Source organism: Anabrus simplex, chromosome 10, assembly GCF_040414725.1.
Source record: "Anabrus simplex isolate iqAnaSimp1 chromosome 10, ASM4041472v1, whole genome shotgun sequence".
Classification (NCBI taxonomy): Eukaryota; Metazoa; Arthropoda; class Insecta; order Orthoptera; family Tettigoniidae; genus Anabrus; species Anabrus simplex.
This window is the reverse complement of record NC_090274.1, coordinates 60,192,637-60,209,100: the sequence shown is the minus strand read 5'-3', so window position 1 is coordinate 60,209,100 and position 16,464 is coordinate 60,192,637. Positions and strand designations below refer to the sequence as shown.

The 16,464-nt window shown below is 36.0% G+C and overlaps 1 protein-coding gene across 10 annotated transcripts in view; it reads right to left on the bottom strand.

Annotated features, from left to right (window-relative positions):
• CaMKII (Calcium/calmodulin-dependent protein kinase II) overlaps nucleotides 1–16,464 on the bottom strand; it is a 1,009,248-nt gene that overhangs the window by 159,015 nt on the left and 833,769 nt on the right. The gene's annotated exons all lie outside the window — the stretch shown is intronic.

Here is a 16,464-nt window from a genome sequence, read left to right as displayed (position 1 = left end):
GACGCCTGAAGGTGACCTGCCCGTCATGATGAGGATGAAATGATGATGAAGACAAAACATACACCCAGCCCCCGTGTCAGCGGAAATGATGGTTAAAATTCCCGACTCTGCCGAGAATCGAACCTGGGACCACTGTGACCAAAGACCAGCATGCTAACCATATAGCCATGGAACGGTACAGTAGTAGTAGTAGTTTGGTTTCAAATTAAGCTATGACGAATTGTTACAGTATTATTCATTAATACCGGCATAGCTTCCAATACATTACAATCATTTCATAGTCACAGTCTCCATCTTACTTCCGATACCAAGAAGTCTTCATTGATTTCCTTTAGCATTTTTTTTATTTTTTAAATCTCTCAAATATTTATGAAAATGTCCAGCAATATTAGTCTTTAAAACAGCACATTGCTTGTGCAGTCCATGGATCTGTGATGGATGTTGAACTGTGTGGAAAGCTAATATTCCTTCAACTGCATAGCAAGTATCACCGATATTTGAATCTGTCTTGGTAAAAGTAAAGTGGATTTGACTTTAGAGGAAGACTTAGCATTCTAAACATTACAGTCATGTTCAGCCTATTTATATGAACTTCTACAGGCAATACACCGAGGACGAGTTTGGCTTGCCAGGTGCAGGTCTTTTGATTAGACGCCTGTAGTCGACCTGCATGTCGTGATGAGGATGAAATGATGATGAAGACAACACATACAGCCAGCCCCTGTGCCAACGGAATTAACCAAATGTGGTTAAAATCCCCGACCCTGCTGGGAATCGAACCAGGGACTCCTATGACCAAAGGCCAGCACGCTAACCATTTAGATCATTTAGCCATGGAGCCAGACAATCATAGGGTCATGTGGTGTGTACATTACAATGGGTCTGGGAGATTGATATGTAATAGCAGCTTCTGGCCCAATGATGAAACCATCTAAACTCATTTCCCCAGTATGCCTTTTTGGTGATGCTTAGGCTATCCATGACAACTGATGGTAGATCTGTATAGGATCCAATCAACCTTCAGGCAGATAATTCAATATACATAATCACTCTATTTAAATCTAAGTAACAGAATGAGATTTTAGGTATGACCAAGTAACATAATCAACTTTTAACCTTTCATTCAATACAGTTTTTTTTAGATAGAAGTGTTAGCAATGACTCTCAATATATCTCCATAGTTCAGAAATTAATAGTAGAATTAATACTAAAAATAATGTCAACAATATGACCTTTTATGGATATAATTACTGTACATTGCTTATGAATGGATAGTCCCAATACAACTACTCAAATCTATGAGATAACAGAAAGAAAAAAAAAAAAAACAACAACTTAATACCCTCTTATTAAGAGACCAACAAAAAAGCTCTATAATTATCCTAAATAACCTAATGAACATTTCATCTATATTTCAGAAATATATTGCAGCATATAGCAAAGAATTTTGGTAAAAATCTCTCTCAGTGACCCTACAATGCTGCAAATATAAGGAGTAGAATGGCTATCTAACATGTAGTTGTATTTAGGTTCAAAGGCAATATTAACTATAGAATTAGATTTGAATTCAAAGCAAGTTTGGCATTTTCATCTTTGTGCATTTGACAAATAATTTATCACAGCTTGTCTCCAGTATTCCTAAAACATATCAAATCTCAACTGCAACAGCAAAAAATGTTTAAGAGTAGAAAATTACTACTGAAGAATTTACAAGAAACTGCTATACTTACAATTACAATTGGGTTATTATGTTACTGCTTTTTGTTTCTTTATATTTTGAAACAGAATTTCAAGCAAACTTCTTTGAATGTTCCTTAGTTTTCATATGTGGTTTGAACTATCCATTCAATAGTTAATAATATCATGCATAATCAAGAAAAGGTTTTAGCTGTACAACAAAGCTCTTAACAAGCTGTATCATGGAGAATGTGCAAGAGTAAAATAAGCTTTCCTTTGTATACTCAACGTACATTGCAAAGCCGTGCATGCTTCACGTCATATACAAATTCATAACGCACAGTAATCTGGATGAAGAGTTTAGCATGCTCAATTTTCCAAGAGGAATGAAAAATTTCCAGAACAGTAGCTTACAGAAATTATAATAATATGCTTCATTTCTTCTACCTTTCAACATATTCCATATACCTGAATGGCTATTTTAATATTTATAAAACATGACTAATTTTCATTGTTATTAAATTTTAAAAATACAAAGCCATATCACGTCAGTAAATTTACATATTTAGTTTTTACAATATAGAATAGTGAAAGAAGGTTTGGAAAATAAAGACTAAATCCATAACATGGAAGAAAATGTAAACAAAAATATTAATAATATAAACAGAATACACTAGAAGATGTGTAGGATGAATGTACTATATTTCATGCACACATCAAGAAAGAACACACGCCCATACACGCACACTACACACATGACACAAGAAAGTGAAGAAAATAATTTGTTTAAAAATTTGGCTCATCCGATGACTGAAATGATTGTTGTTTTTTTTTCCTTCTTACCACTTTCTGGAGGAAGTTGGAAGAGTAGATACCACGGCAACAAATGGATAAAACAAGAGAAAACATTATAGCTACATCTACTGACCAAATAAGCAAACAAACAAAACAAGAGTGAGAGAACAGAGAACCCATCAGTCATTCACAGGCCATACCACAATAGGAAACAAAGAGTTATGGTCACTAATTCTACACAAAAGAACTGTGCAGCAGGCACAAGTATTTCACAGAATTAAATGGGTGATTTAGAACAGAATAAAAAAAATGTTAGAATAATCTTACACTCAATGCAAGTAGTAAAACAGCTCCATATGCAAAATCAAATGATATTTCATATGATCACCTTTTTGGAAGGGATGAAAAGTCAACACATGTATTGTATTTTTCATATTTCCTGTTTCAATGCCTTAAAAAAAAGAAAAAGAAAAAATGTGGAACAGTATTACTCCGGATGCCCTACAGCCAACAGACTTATTGTATTGCCCTGTATTTTTGGAATTACCACCAGTCTGAGTTCCTAACTAGAGTACAGTAATGAACAAGCATTTAATTCCTTCTGTTTGATTATTATACTCAAGGCCGATGAGACAATACATGTACGTCATGACTCCACTTTCACTTAGTACCGATGACAACACGCGTGCATCACATTCTGCGCCAAATATTAAAGCTCTTATTTTTACTAGTACCTATATAAGCAAGCAGACTTCTTATCTGTGCATTGTTAAGCTGTTATTAAACATATGCTCCAACTGGGCATCAGTTTAAATGTTTGTTACTATCTCTGTAGTCATTTCAGTTTGGCATAATTTTCTGCAATGTCAACAGAGAATAGTGAGGTTGCAGGGCCTTTTCAGTGGAAGAAATACAGTTTTGTAGGCTCCCAAAATCTAACACACCACCTACAGGAACACATTTTTAGATTTTGTCAGTAAATGCGTGGCTAAGGAGAATGGGCGTAGATTGCGGAAGCTGTATAGACAGTGTTACAAAGGTGGGGCATTGCAGGACTGCATGTTCTGCTGCAGTGTGTGTCCAGAACAGCCAGGCTTGTGTCTTGAACAATATTTTGTCAAATTCTGCAAAAGACAGAAGTAATTGACTCCAATCAATGCCATATCTACCTGTGTTTGTTGCAGCACACTATTAGAGGCTACTGCATTGACTAAGTACGTTGTACAGAGATTGTTCACACAGCAATAACTCGGATTTTACCATGCAGAATTTTTGTCAGAAATGTTCGAAAACTGTTGTAGGAAAGTTACTGAATATTTATGACTGAACAAAACATTCTTTCCCCAATTCCACTTCATTACCTGTCATGACGGATACGCTGCATCAAACAGCACCACAGGCGAAAAGCTCATCGATACTGCTGCTGACACACCATGTGCGTCATGGCTCCCATGCACAGAAATATTATTGAAATAATTCAAATGATGATCTAAAATGGATACAGATACAGAAATAAACTCTGTTAAGAAACAAATAGTATTACGTTATTGCAGTAACGGTTATCGATATCCGAGTGGCTGCGAATGTGTTAAATTGCGTTTCCTTTTGTTTCCTTGCGGTCTTTTAATAATTAGTTTTCCTATGTTTGAACCAGTGTTTTTTTTCCACCTTTTGAGGTGCTCGTCTCTGAACTGGCCCTTAATCATTTCTCTATTGTAACACTTAGATATTCCAAGAGCTGGTTCTGGTTCTAGTGAATATGACGTTTATCCTCATCGGGTAAGATTGCCAGCTTTTTCATATCCATTAATGACTTTGTGACCCCCCAGACCCATAACAGATTTACAACATTGTGTCCTCCAAGGTTTGACAGGGCACTTCTACCAGTTTAGAAGTCATGTGAGGACTCAGTGAAGTCCTGTTTGTGCAGCTTGGCTGTCTGAGTCTGAGAATATATTGTTTACAAAAGCTCCTATCATGTTTTCATATTGTTTACAAAAACACCTATCATGTTTTCATATGTGCATTGCAAGATTGAATATAATTCCATGTGGACTACTCTGGCATATTTTCTCAATGAAATGCATTTACTTCTTCTTGGTCTAACTCCATATACTCCTGAACCTGCTCCCAGGTATGTTCTTTATCTTAAATGGTTAGGAATGAAGATGCCCTTGTACTTTATCCTGTGAATATTGTAGTTTATGATGCATCTTATATGGAGAGAGAGAGAGAGAATACAATGGATAGCATATTATCAACTGTTGGTGTATTCCCTGTAATAGGGATTCCCTATACTGTATTCCCTATACAGGCCCTTGATTAAGGACATGGCACTGATCCACCATTAATTATAGGATAAAGAAGTGTAATACTACATCTGGCATACACAACTTGCTTCAGTTCAGAGTTATTTTTCCAAATGTATTTCTTACCAACATACAAAAATCTGAAAACAATTTTCTGAATACAGAGTTCTGAACTCTGTTTTCCAAAAGTAATTATTCCAAAATAAAATTTTCAAATATCAGACACGAGTTTTTAAGAATAAACATACGTGGCTGTTACAAATGGAAAAGTTGCTAAGAAACACATGTGTAACAACATCCACACATGTCTGATGGCTGTTCAGGCGCATCTTCATGGAATGATGACCCTTGATCGTGGAGTCCTGAAGGGGAGGAAAGAAACTGTTAATGGCTTTCTCTATTATACGAACAAATCCGAGCTATCAGAAAAAAACCCAACTCTATTGGGACTATTTTAAGGGGACATTTACTTCTAGACAATCAGCTCAAGGGAGAAGGCATACAATTCCAGCATGGCATCTTGATGTTCATAGGAATTAATATGATTCAACAACACGGAATGAGCACAGAATGAACGACTAAAGTCAAGCTTTCTCCAATTGTTTTTAAGTGTTTGTTGATAAACACCATATGAATTTCTACAAAATTTTGGTATATTTCCAGAAGGAGGCAAGAGACAATGATACCATGATTCAAGAATTTCTTATGGGTCGTGAAGTATGAGGGAATGCAAAGAAACAGTAGAGGAATCTGCATGTAAGGATGGCAGGAACTGTAATACAGAACCAAACTACAACGACCAGAAGAGGTGATTGGACTTTCTTTGGACACATTTGACATCAATTCACCTTGTAAAGCCACTTGTACAATTACATGTACAAAGTGAAGTTTTATATTCTGTAAAATTTGTCACTGCGTTCTCAAAACCTTGATTTGAAAAACTGACATTCAGAACCAAATTGAAAATAAAAGCGCCTGGAAAAATTGACTTCAGAAAATCGTATTTGAAAAGAAAAAAAGGCATTCAGAACTGAATCACATTCAGGAACATGCTTCTAAATATACCAACTAGTCAATCTGAGAGAATAGGATGGTTGAAGAAGTATAATTGGAGCTTAAAATATAGAACTAGCTTGTGGCATTCCATATCCACCCGTATTTGACACTTCTATGGCATCACAAATATCAGGCCTGCTCAACATGTTGATTGCAAAATTACTTTCGGTCGATTGCTAAATGTTTTGTCCAATATCTTTTCTTTCCCATTCAGATAAGACCTAGACACAAACAATATCACAAGGGAAATGAATATGATCTTCTCCAAGAATAATCCATCTCTTGAGAACGAGATAACTCTTCAGTGTGATCCATTTTAAAAAGGCCCAACCATGACAAGAAGATTTCTGGAAAAGTGTATTCTGAGGAATTATAACAATATTAGATAATGCAGTGAAATGCTATATTCTTACTTTGGATAAACATATTTGCATGAATCTGCATTTTTATACTTGAAAGAAACAAAAACAAAATGTTGCTCCAGTTTAATGGATCTGTATTTTGAACGTTCCTTGAGACTGATGCCATTACAGTATATTGCCTGATTTTGGAAGCTGGTAGATGACATGAAACTACAAACTTATATTAACACAGTACCTCTATATAAATAAAATTAGTCACTTTAAAGATTTTATCAGTTTTTGTATCAGTTAAAATGCATGTATAGATACATTTTTAAAATTGTATTAAAACTTTTATTTGTATTTGTGGTACCCAGAGGGGGTTAAATAGAAGTAGTAAATCCCAACTAGTGTTAACGAGAAGAGGTAGATCGCAACATGAAATAAGTTGGTTAGGCTTGGCAGTTATTAATCCTCTGCTTACAAAATTTTGGATATCTTTGTTGAGCTTTAAAAGGAAAGCACTTATTTCTTATTAAATCGAAATCCATATATGTCAACAATATGTCTTACTAATTATGCAGTATTGTGCAAGTAAAGGGGTAAAAGAAAAAAAAATATATAGTGAAGTTTCATTATTATTGAAATATTCAGTGTCAATGAAATATTCATCTGATCATACCAAAATTACTAAGCTATTTTACTACATGCAATGCATCAGGGAATCAACAATTCTTTTTGGCATTCAACTTTAAATAAATAAGAACTGATACGTAGTCAAAATTATTTTTTTACAGATGTCAACAACAACACATTATATTAGTGCAATCTAATAGAATATTTCAAACAGTTGAAGACCACTATGCAATAATACAAAATTACTTTGAAGAGAGAGAAAATAGACACAGAGACAATGAAAATGAAATTTCTTTTATACTAAGTGTATACAAGTTATTTTAGTATTAGAGTATCAGAAAAGTTTAAGGAACTGTATACAGGATGGATAAAGAGTAATGCTTAAGAAAGACAAATACAGCAATATGCTCCTAGTTCATTTGTATACAGCACAATAGTATAATAGCATGCATTCATTATGCACTGTTTCTTAACTGTAAGAAGACTCTTGGGTAATTTTATGTGGAAACTATTTGTAAGTAATTTTAATAATGTCCATTTCTGGACCAAAGGAAGATTCTTAAAAATTCCACATGGTAAAAATTTAAACTGAAAAATCTTTCAAAGATTGTACAATGCTCTGTTTAATGGGCAATGTCAATATTTTTATATAATTAAAGATAGAATAGTTCAGTAAGCTACCTTCATTTATAATAAAACCGGTATTTAAAAAAAAGAAATATGGATGGCTAGATCTAATCATCAGGCTATGAGACTTTACCAAATATGAAGCAGATGGTGGGGTGAGTGTTGTTTGAAGGGACAAACATATGATGCAAACATTAAGAAAATTTAAACATAACCATTCATAAATAATTTTAAAAATTACTTCATTATGCATAATCTAGCAAAAGAAATGTCAAAATGGGATGGCAAAACTGAAAAAAAAAGTTCAAGTTGAGATCCTCCTTGGTTATTAATAGTGTGACCCCTCATGAAGCAAAAATTTAGAATATAAGGTATGAGAATGATTGAAATAAAGTGTTGGATCAAGAAATTTCTTCATCGGTGCATTAAATTATTGTAGAAACTTTCTTAAAGAACTTCACTATAAACCAATAAAATGATTTTTTAAAATCATTCCAAACTGTTAAATCACAATTGCTCAAAGCAATTCTTACAGAAGGCAGGAAACATAGCTTTCTAAGAAACTCATGCTATGTAGTTTCTTCTAATCAATAAAGTAGTTTATAAAATTTGATAAACATGAATCATCAATAACTAAACAGAATTTGAGGAAGTCAGAGTACTGTATGTACGTTCAAAAAGAAATCGATATAGATTCCTTCTCAAATTATCATGGGAATGAACTTAAGCTGAGAGATTCCTATACATCCCATGCATGAGACACTGAACTAGAAATGTTATTGTTTCAAAATTGTTCCTTATGGACTGGCTTGTTACAATTACCTACATTTCAAAAACTCTTTCTATTTATAACCTTCTGTCTACAGTATAAGATGTTTGGAATCCAGCCCAACAGCAGACATGTATCCATGATCTAATTACAGCATATTTTAGAATATGAATTAAAATAGTATTCAATATGTGATTTTCTAAGATGGCCAGAACTATTTTAAAAACGGTACAACAAAAATCAATGACAAAAATATCTGGTGATACTTTGTTTAATAAAGGAATTCTGGGTTTTAGTCTGCTGAAAGGGCACAAACAGGTTATGAATAAAGTCGAATACAGAAATCTGGGAACAGTGATAAGAACATATAGAAGGATAAACATGACAGATCTGTGTGAGAAGAGGGAGCTAAAGAAAGAGTGGAGGACAAACATGAAAATGGAAAAAGACATACTATCTTCATACACCGTTATCTTCACAGAGTTCACAGAGGTGGACTTTCTCTTCCTCAAATCCCAGATTCTCAACATCCATATCTCTTCAGCCATCAGAAAACTTATTTTTACTTCCCATCTTCATTGACGGGCAGACATATACAATTATTAAAATGGCTCCTTGCAGATTTTCAGTCTTAACTTTCGTCTTTATTTACTTACTTACTTACTTACTTACTGTGTCACTTGTCTGTTCTTTTTCCACTTACTAATATTTTAGGTTTCTGTTCTCCTTCTATGTTTTGTTCTGTGTCCATAGTCTTCTACCATCTAATATAATAGGATTTGAGGGATGTTCCACCATTCAACACAATGTAAAATATTTGAAACTTATTAAGCGAAGACCGGTTTCGACTCCCTTGGAGTCATCATCAGTTCTTGCAGAATACTTAAATCAAAGGGAATCTGATAACAATCAACATGAGAATTGCCTACATACATCTCAATAGGTCGTGCAGGCCAACAAGTTTGATCCATACTGTACAAAAGCACTGCAAGATTATGTGACCTAGAGCAAAGCAATTTCTATATTTGTCATATGATTCATTGTCAAATGTGTTTTATTTCAACTAGTTCATATATTTTTAAGTTGACTGAAACAAGACCGACTAGTCTATTCCATGTTCTACAAACACATGGGAGTATTTTTAACCCAGATCCAAGAACTTTCTTAAAGTGCCAAGCATTTCATGTCATTGTGTATATAATTTGTCATTATGTTTTATGTCAACCTATTGATATATATGTAGGCAATCGTCATTGTGTATACAATTTTGTCATTGTGTTTTATGTCAACCTATTGAGATGTATGTAGGCAATTCTCATGTTGATTGTTATCAGATTCCCTTTGATTTAATTATTCTGCAAGAACTGATGATGACTCCAAGGGAGTCGAAACCAGTCTTCGCTTAAAACCCTTTTATCACCAGTGGTTTGTCTGTGAAACCACCTTTTTGGAGGCATTTGCACAGTTTACCAGTGGTAATACGTTGTAACCACCATGCCTGCTGATAGCTGCTGTACTCTGGCATCAATCTGAGCAAGTTTTGAGAGCTTATCTTGCGCGGGAGTCCGTTCGTGTGAGGTAGTATGTTGTGATGCCACCTGTGGGTCGCTGTGTTGCTATGATTGTCATTGTTTATTTATTTGTGACTGCATTTGTTGCAATAATTCGTTTGTTGTACAGGTAAGTTTGGCTTACTATTCCTGCTAGTGGTATCACCGTTATTTGCAACATTTCAGAAAATTGTTTCGTAATAAATAATAATAATATGGGTGGTTTCAGACTGTAACCACTGGCAAGGAGGAACCTAAAGCATCGACCATGGCGTCATGGAAAGTTTGCGCGAATGAGTTGAACAGTGAACTATTAGATGCCTTATTAGATACAATACCTAGTGATGGTGAATCATGTGCATCAGTGAGTTAAAGTGAAGGTGATCATTACATTACGGAAGACAATGCATGTCCAGATTTACATGGTATTTTGGAAGAAACTGTGAACTGTGATTTACAAGATGTGACAACACGCCCAGAACAAAGAAAATTTTGGCATTGATTGGGTAAATTACGTTGTGTACAACAGTGATAGTGAATATCTGAGTCAATTCGGGCCAAATATTCCCGAGGGACAGACTACACCGCTGAAGATTTTTGAGTGCCTTTTTTCCGGAGGAATTTACTCCCGACCCTGCCGGGATTCAAACCCGGAACCCCTGTGGCCAAAGGCCAGCACGCTAACCATTTAGCCATGGAGCCGGACAGCTGATATGCTAAGAGCCTGTTATGAACTGGACAGAAAGAGCAAGAAGTGGTGGCATCGGATAATGTGGCACTTCCATGATGTTCCTGTTGTCAATGCCTTCACAATTTTCAGGGAAGTAAATCCTGATACACAAATGAGTTTGAAGAAGCTTCAACTGGATGCGATTGCGGATCTCATTAGAGCATCACAATGCACCCCTACAACTCATTCTAGGAGAGCATCTTGCGTCAGTCACTTCAAACTATATGTTCGGAAAGAGAAGAGGGGGGATCAAGCGGCACATATGCCTGTTCAGGGGATATTTAGGTGGTGTGCTTTTTGTAGCACCAAATGAAATCCCCACCATACAAGATAGGCATGTCAGACATGGTATTGGACTATGTATGGGCAATAACAAAAACTGTTTCGCTGAGTACTACGCGAAATGAGAGGACGCCCAGTTTCCCAGTGGTTTCACCATGATACCACCCCCAAAAAATTGTACAAAAATATTTTTTGCTACAAAAACTGTCACATTTATGTGATTTTCATTTGTACTTCATTAGATCAATATTAAACATTTATTATAATCTTCATTATTTCATTGCTTGGTAATCAAAGGGTTAATAAATTTCAAATATTTTACATTGTGTTGAAGGGTGGAACATCCCTCAAATCCTATTATATTAGTTGTACGTCAACACGGAAATGAAAATCATAACCTATGATTTTACCAACTAGATAAATATTTTATACTTTTGTCTTGTCCCATTGCCTACATTTCAGTTCTCCTCCTTATCTTCCATATGAAAACTGAAGGTAGGTCAAGAATGGCCTCTCAATGAGGGTGAATGCTTGCCTGTCCAACACTCCCCTAAACTCCTCCCTGATAAAACTTGGATCTAGGCAGTATTGCCAACCGTAGTCTGGACCGTACAAGTACGATATTGCGCCCTTCCCGTAGGGTGTGCGGACCGTATGCATTATGTGCAGTTTTGCTGAAATTTTGTACTGAAATATATTTTTAAAGAAAGAAAAAACCCTTTGTGGAATGTAAGTATAGAACAGAAGTAAAAATGGGAAAATATGGTGTTTTCTATCACCCACTTCCCCCACATTTCCATCTTTACTAATTTTTTTTTTTACTCTTCTGATGAACATATTTTAGTCTGTTTGGTAATCATCTTGTGATTTTTGCTAATGACATTTTTAATCATTACAGCAAGATCTTCACCACACTCCAATGCCAATTGTACGAGTGTGTTCAACAATAGGAGTGTAATTAAAGCAAAATAAACTAACTTTAACCAGTCAGTTTGTCCAAAATAACGGATCCCCATGCAAGAGTTTTGCACCAACTGAAAATATGTTGAACTCCATGTTAAGAAGTTTTCTTCAGTTCTTTATAAAGATGGAGCACATAATCGCAAGCAGCAGGAAGAAACAATATCTTCTTGAAGGATGAAATTGACAGATTCACTTTTCATGACTGACAAATCGGTTAGTTTTTATTTTTTCTGTTTTTTATACTACTTTTACTATTACTACTACTACTACTACTACTACTACTGATAATAAACAGCATTAATTATTATCATTTGTATTAAAATAAAGCAATTTATTGTACGGTCCTCTGGGCGAAAATACAGTCCATTTTTATTTCGCGAGTTTTCTGAGGTTGGCAACACTGGATGCAGGAATGAGCTTACTGGAGGCTAAGAGGAAATGGATTTAGATCCTGGATTGATGAGGAGAGTCACTTTCTGTAAAAATGTGAAGTTTATCCCTGTCCTTACTGTGCTCTGATATTTCTGGACTGTCTGGACCGTACAAATACGATATTTTGCCCTTCCCGTACGGTCAGACTCTTGGACCGTACGCATTATGTGCGGTTTTGCTGAAATTTTCCTCCACTGCTCCACTGACCTGTAGTTGTGTTTATCCTTCTACACACTATCTGATCAAACATATCCTGGCACTTACTTGAAACTGTTCTCTTAATTGGTCCTTGGATATACTGTCTAGTAGTGGACTATAATACAGACTACAACCACTCTTCACCTTTATTACAGCTCAAGACTGTCTACCATGTGTTGAAACATCACAGGGGCATGGCAGACCATTCTTGCTGCAGCAAGTATAGTTAGTTACGTGGGTTATTGGGGTCTGGAGCAAATTTGTTTTTCTAGTTTGTTATAGAGGAGTTTGATAAGATTGAATCTGAGGCTCTATACTGGCCAGTGCATTTCTGGAACCTTACTGAGCACAAGTCACTCATGAACAGACTTGCTTTATGGCCTAGAACATTATCATGCTGAAGCACACAGCGATCATCTCTGAATTGGTCTTCTACTGAAGACAACAAGCAGATGGACAAAATGCCTGTATATCCTTCTGCCTTTGATGTGTTCTGTAATATTACAAGAGGATCAGGTCCCTTCCATTAAAAACACCCCCATACCGTCACCTTACCTCTATCATGTAGCATGTAACATTCACCTAACATTCGCCACACCCATCTGACTGCCAAAGGGTAAAGTGTGGTTCACACTAAATCACATGTCTCCAGTTGTCCACAGACCAGTGGCGATGCTCTTAACACCACCAAACACGGCACTCGGTGTATACTGGCAGGATGTATGATTTATGGCCTGGTGCCTAAAACTTGAACCCCAGTCCTTACACAATCATGGTGGTAGCTACACAATTAGTGGCACTATGCAATTCATGAGTATCACATGTCATGCAATTTTTCCCTTGCTACTATCTTCAATTATTGCGGTCCCTGTCAGTCGATGCATATGGCCTACTCTGCTGTGGTATTGTTGTGGTTATGTCTTCTTGTTTCCACTTCACAATCACATCCAGAAGAAATGGCTCTGGCTTATAACCATTCTGCATTTGAAGTCGCTAAGCTCCCTTGCTCCATCAATTCTGTAAGTATCTGGTAACAATGAACAAGATTGAGTCTCTACCTGCCCTTTTCATAGCAGCAGTGGCAGTTGTAGCGACATCTAGGCTCTAGTTCATTTGTTCAGAGGGATGTGCAGATCAGATAGTGTATACTCATAAAATTATCATTTCTAGTTTTCTATATTGGACTTAATTCTCTGTTCTATGTTCCTTTTTTGAACAAATCAAAAGTAATGTCCATGGTTTGACTGAAAGACAACAGCAATATAACTGAAAAGGAATTTTGTTCAAACACATATCCTTATATAGCCTTATCTGTGTGTTCTCTGCCAGCCGATACCAGAAACAAAGTCTCAGTACATGAGATCTAGAAAACTGGCACGTAATTAACTATCCATTCTGAAGAACAGGGTTGACTTACAATATTTTCCTTCTCAAGATGTTTTCATTCATGCCTGTACACAAGTTAAAAATGGTAGGATACAAATCTGAACCATAAGGATATTTCTTTCCATTTAGGAAATCTTACATACATTGGTTGAGATGCAAGGCATAGATGCCTAGCTGAGATGCTAGCAATGATATTACTAAGCTACCATATGCACTATCTACAGCAGTATATATCAAAGAATCTGGCAATTCTATGTTATGTTTTTCTTTTAAGAACTGAACATGACTGTCTCTTTACTTAAAGTGAGGAAAGAAATTTGATTAACACCTGGAAACCAAAGACAGTATGTTTGTTTGCAGTTTTATGTGTAAGCCAAACCACATGGACAAGATTTAACATTTTGAAAAACCTACATGCATTGTCTGGGGTTCTAGATAAAAAGCCAGTAATTATGTCCTGTGACTGTCATGCCCCTTTCATTTGGCAACCTAAGCCCAACAAATACATCATAATACTGTATGTTTCATGCATATAAATAAGACTGCCTTATTAGTAAATGATAGCAATGCACAACAGAATTAATATCTTCCCCATAATTAAGGAGGAAAATTGAAATATATACTTCTCTGCAAGTGTGGCATGTCAAGAACACATTGAAAAAATTCAATGGAGCATTTTTAGAAACTAAAAGGAAATAATTCTTTGAAATATGGTCCACACTGATTGATGATATAAGCTGGCATATAATATAGGATCTTCTGCACAAAAACTATGTAAACAAACGTTACAGAAAATATGCAATTATAATTTGAAAGATACAAAGATTCATCATCTTGTAAGTGATTTAGTCCTTTTTCCTTTTCAGGTTTAATTTGTTTCATGCCTCCTCAAAAACTGAAGAAATATAAAAAGATGCTTTAGTAAACATTGCAAAACTGGCTTTTGTCTGATACAAGTTTATGAAGACAGGTTTTTCATGTGCATTCTATATTTATTCAAATAGCATTTGAGTTATGTTCATAAACAATCAACATGAGATTTTCCATGGTGCTTCGGACTATTGTGCTACATCTTGGGTTGATGTGTGACTGACATTTTGGCATCATTCCAGTAGACTTTGTCAAGGCTGATTGATAATGGAGAAGAAAAGCATAAGTATTTATACTTGGTTGTTGGATTCCATAATGAAAATGTCACCATCTATTGAAGTTATTCAGGTGTTTTTGAATTTGAATTGCCATGGAAATTCAAAATCACCTGAATAACTTCAATAGAGATGAGGGATTACTGCTATCTAATGTCTGGGAACTAGCACTAAAAGGACAAGAAAAGACTTGCAGTACCCCATAGGACAGCATTTTCTGCTATCAATCAGCATTGGCAAAAACTACTGGAATGATGGCAAAACATCAGCCACTCATAACAGCCCGAAGCACCACGGACAACAGCATTCACTCTGGTCGCAAAAGTCTATGAAGAAAAATCAACAAGAGACTTTTAAGAATATCATCATAGAATAATCCAGCATCCTCAATGTTTGTATGTTGAAATATAAGCACTATGAACTTTGATTTGAGGCTATTGTGTTAAATATAAGTTTATATACACACAGAAGAGCTGTGATTTACAACATAAGCATAGGCGTATAGGGTACACATAAGAGAAACATGGGTCCAAAATTTTGAGCTGCAGCCTTTGTCACTGGAGGACAGAATTAGAATGGTGGTAATCACTGTTGACAAGTAGGCACTTTTGTGAGCTAAAGGGAGAGGGAGATAGGCGAGACAAGAGAGGAGTGGTTATCTAATGTTAAGGCCGAGTGCTTCCTTACACCTGGGCACCAGCTGATATCTAACTTTGGAATACCTAAGAGCAAGGGACTGGGAATATGGGAGCAAATGTTGAAGGACTTTAACCAACAAACAATCATCAAATGAGGTTTGGTAGAGCCAGGTGGGAATGGGGTCAGGAAGATCCGTATTACAGGTTTTTTTAGGAATTGAGGTGGCCACACATTTGTTTGCCTAGAGTGCCAGTAAACTAATATGGAAAGCTGGGCAGAGGATGTTGGATGAAGTGCAGTCATGATGACCTTGTTGCTGATGATACTGGTGAAAATGGTGCTGGTTATGCAGATGGCAGGTTTTATAGTGGTTGTGCTCACAGGGAAAGGGCTAGAATCAGTGGGAGATTTGGTGTGGTTTAGTTTATTTGATAGTGCTGACATAAATACAGCTGCTGCAGAATTAGAACAGTAGTTCCTTGTCCCTCGACAGATAGCAGTAGCTGAATGCTTCCACCTGGCTACAAAGAGAACTGGACAACATGGAAATCCCTGAATAGGTTGAGATCAGGTGTGTGTAGATCCAAAGCGAGATGGGGTTACATCAATGCTACACAGATCAAGTGTGAATGCAGGGCAGACCATACTCTACAGCACATGCTTCAATATCTGCTGTGACCATCCTCCTGTACAGAAGATGAACTCTTTCAAAGCACACAGAATGCACTTGATGTAGCAAAGTTTTGGTCGAAACAGGTGTAATGTGACTGAGTGTAATTTTATATTCTAGATATTTCTGACATGAGAAAAAAAAAAGAATGAGTGAGAATGTTTTTGAGGTTTATTGGGTGCCTGAATGTGACTGTAGGGCTTTTCAGAACATCACACAGGTGTAGGGTGAGGATGACAGAAGACTGAAGGCTTGTTAA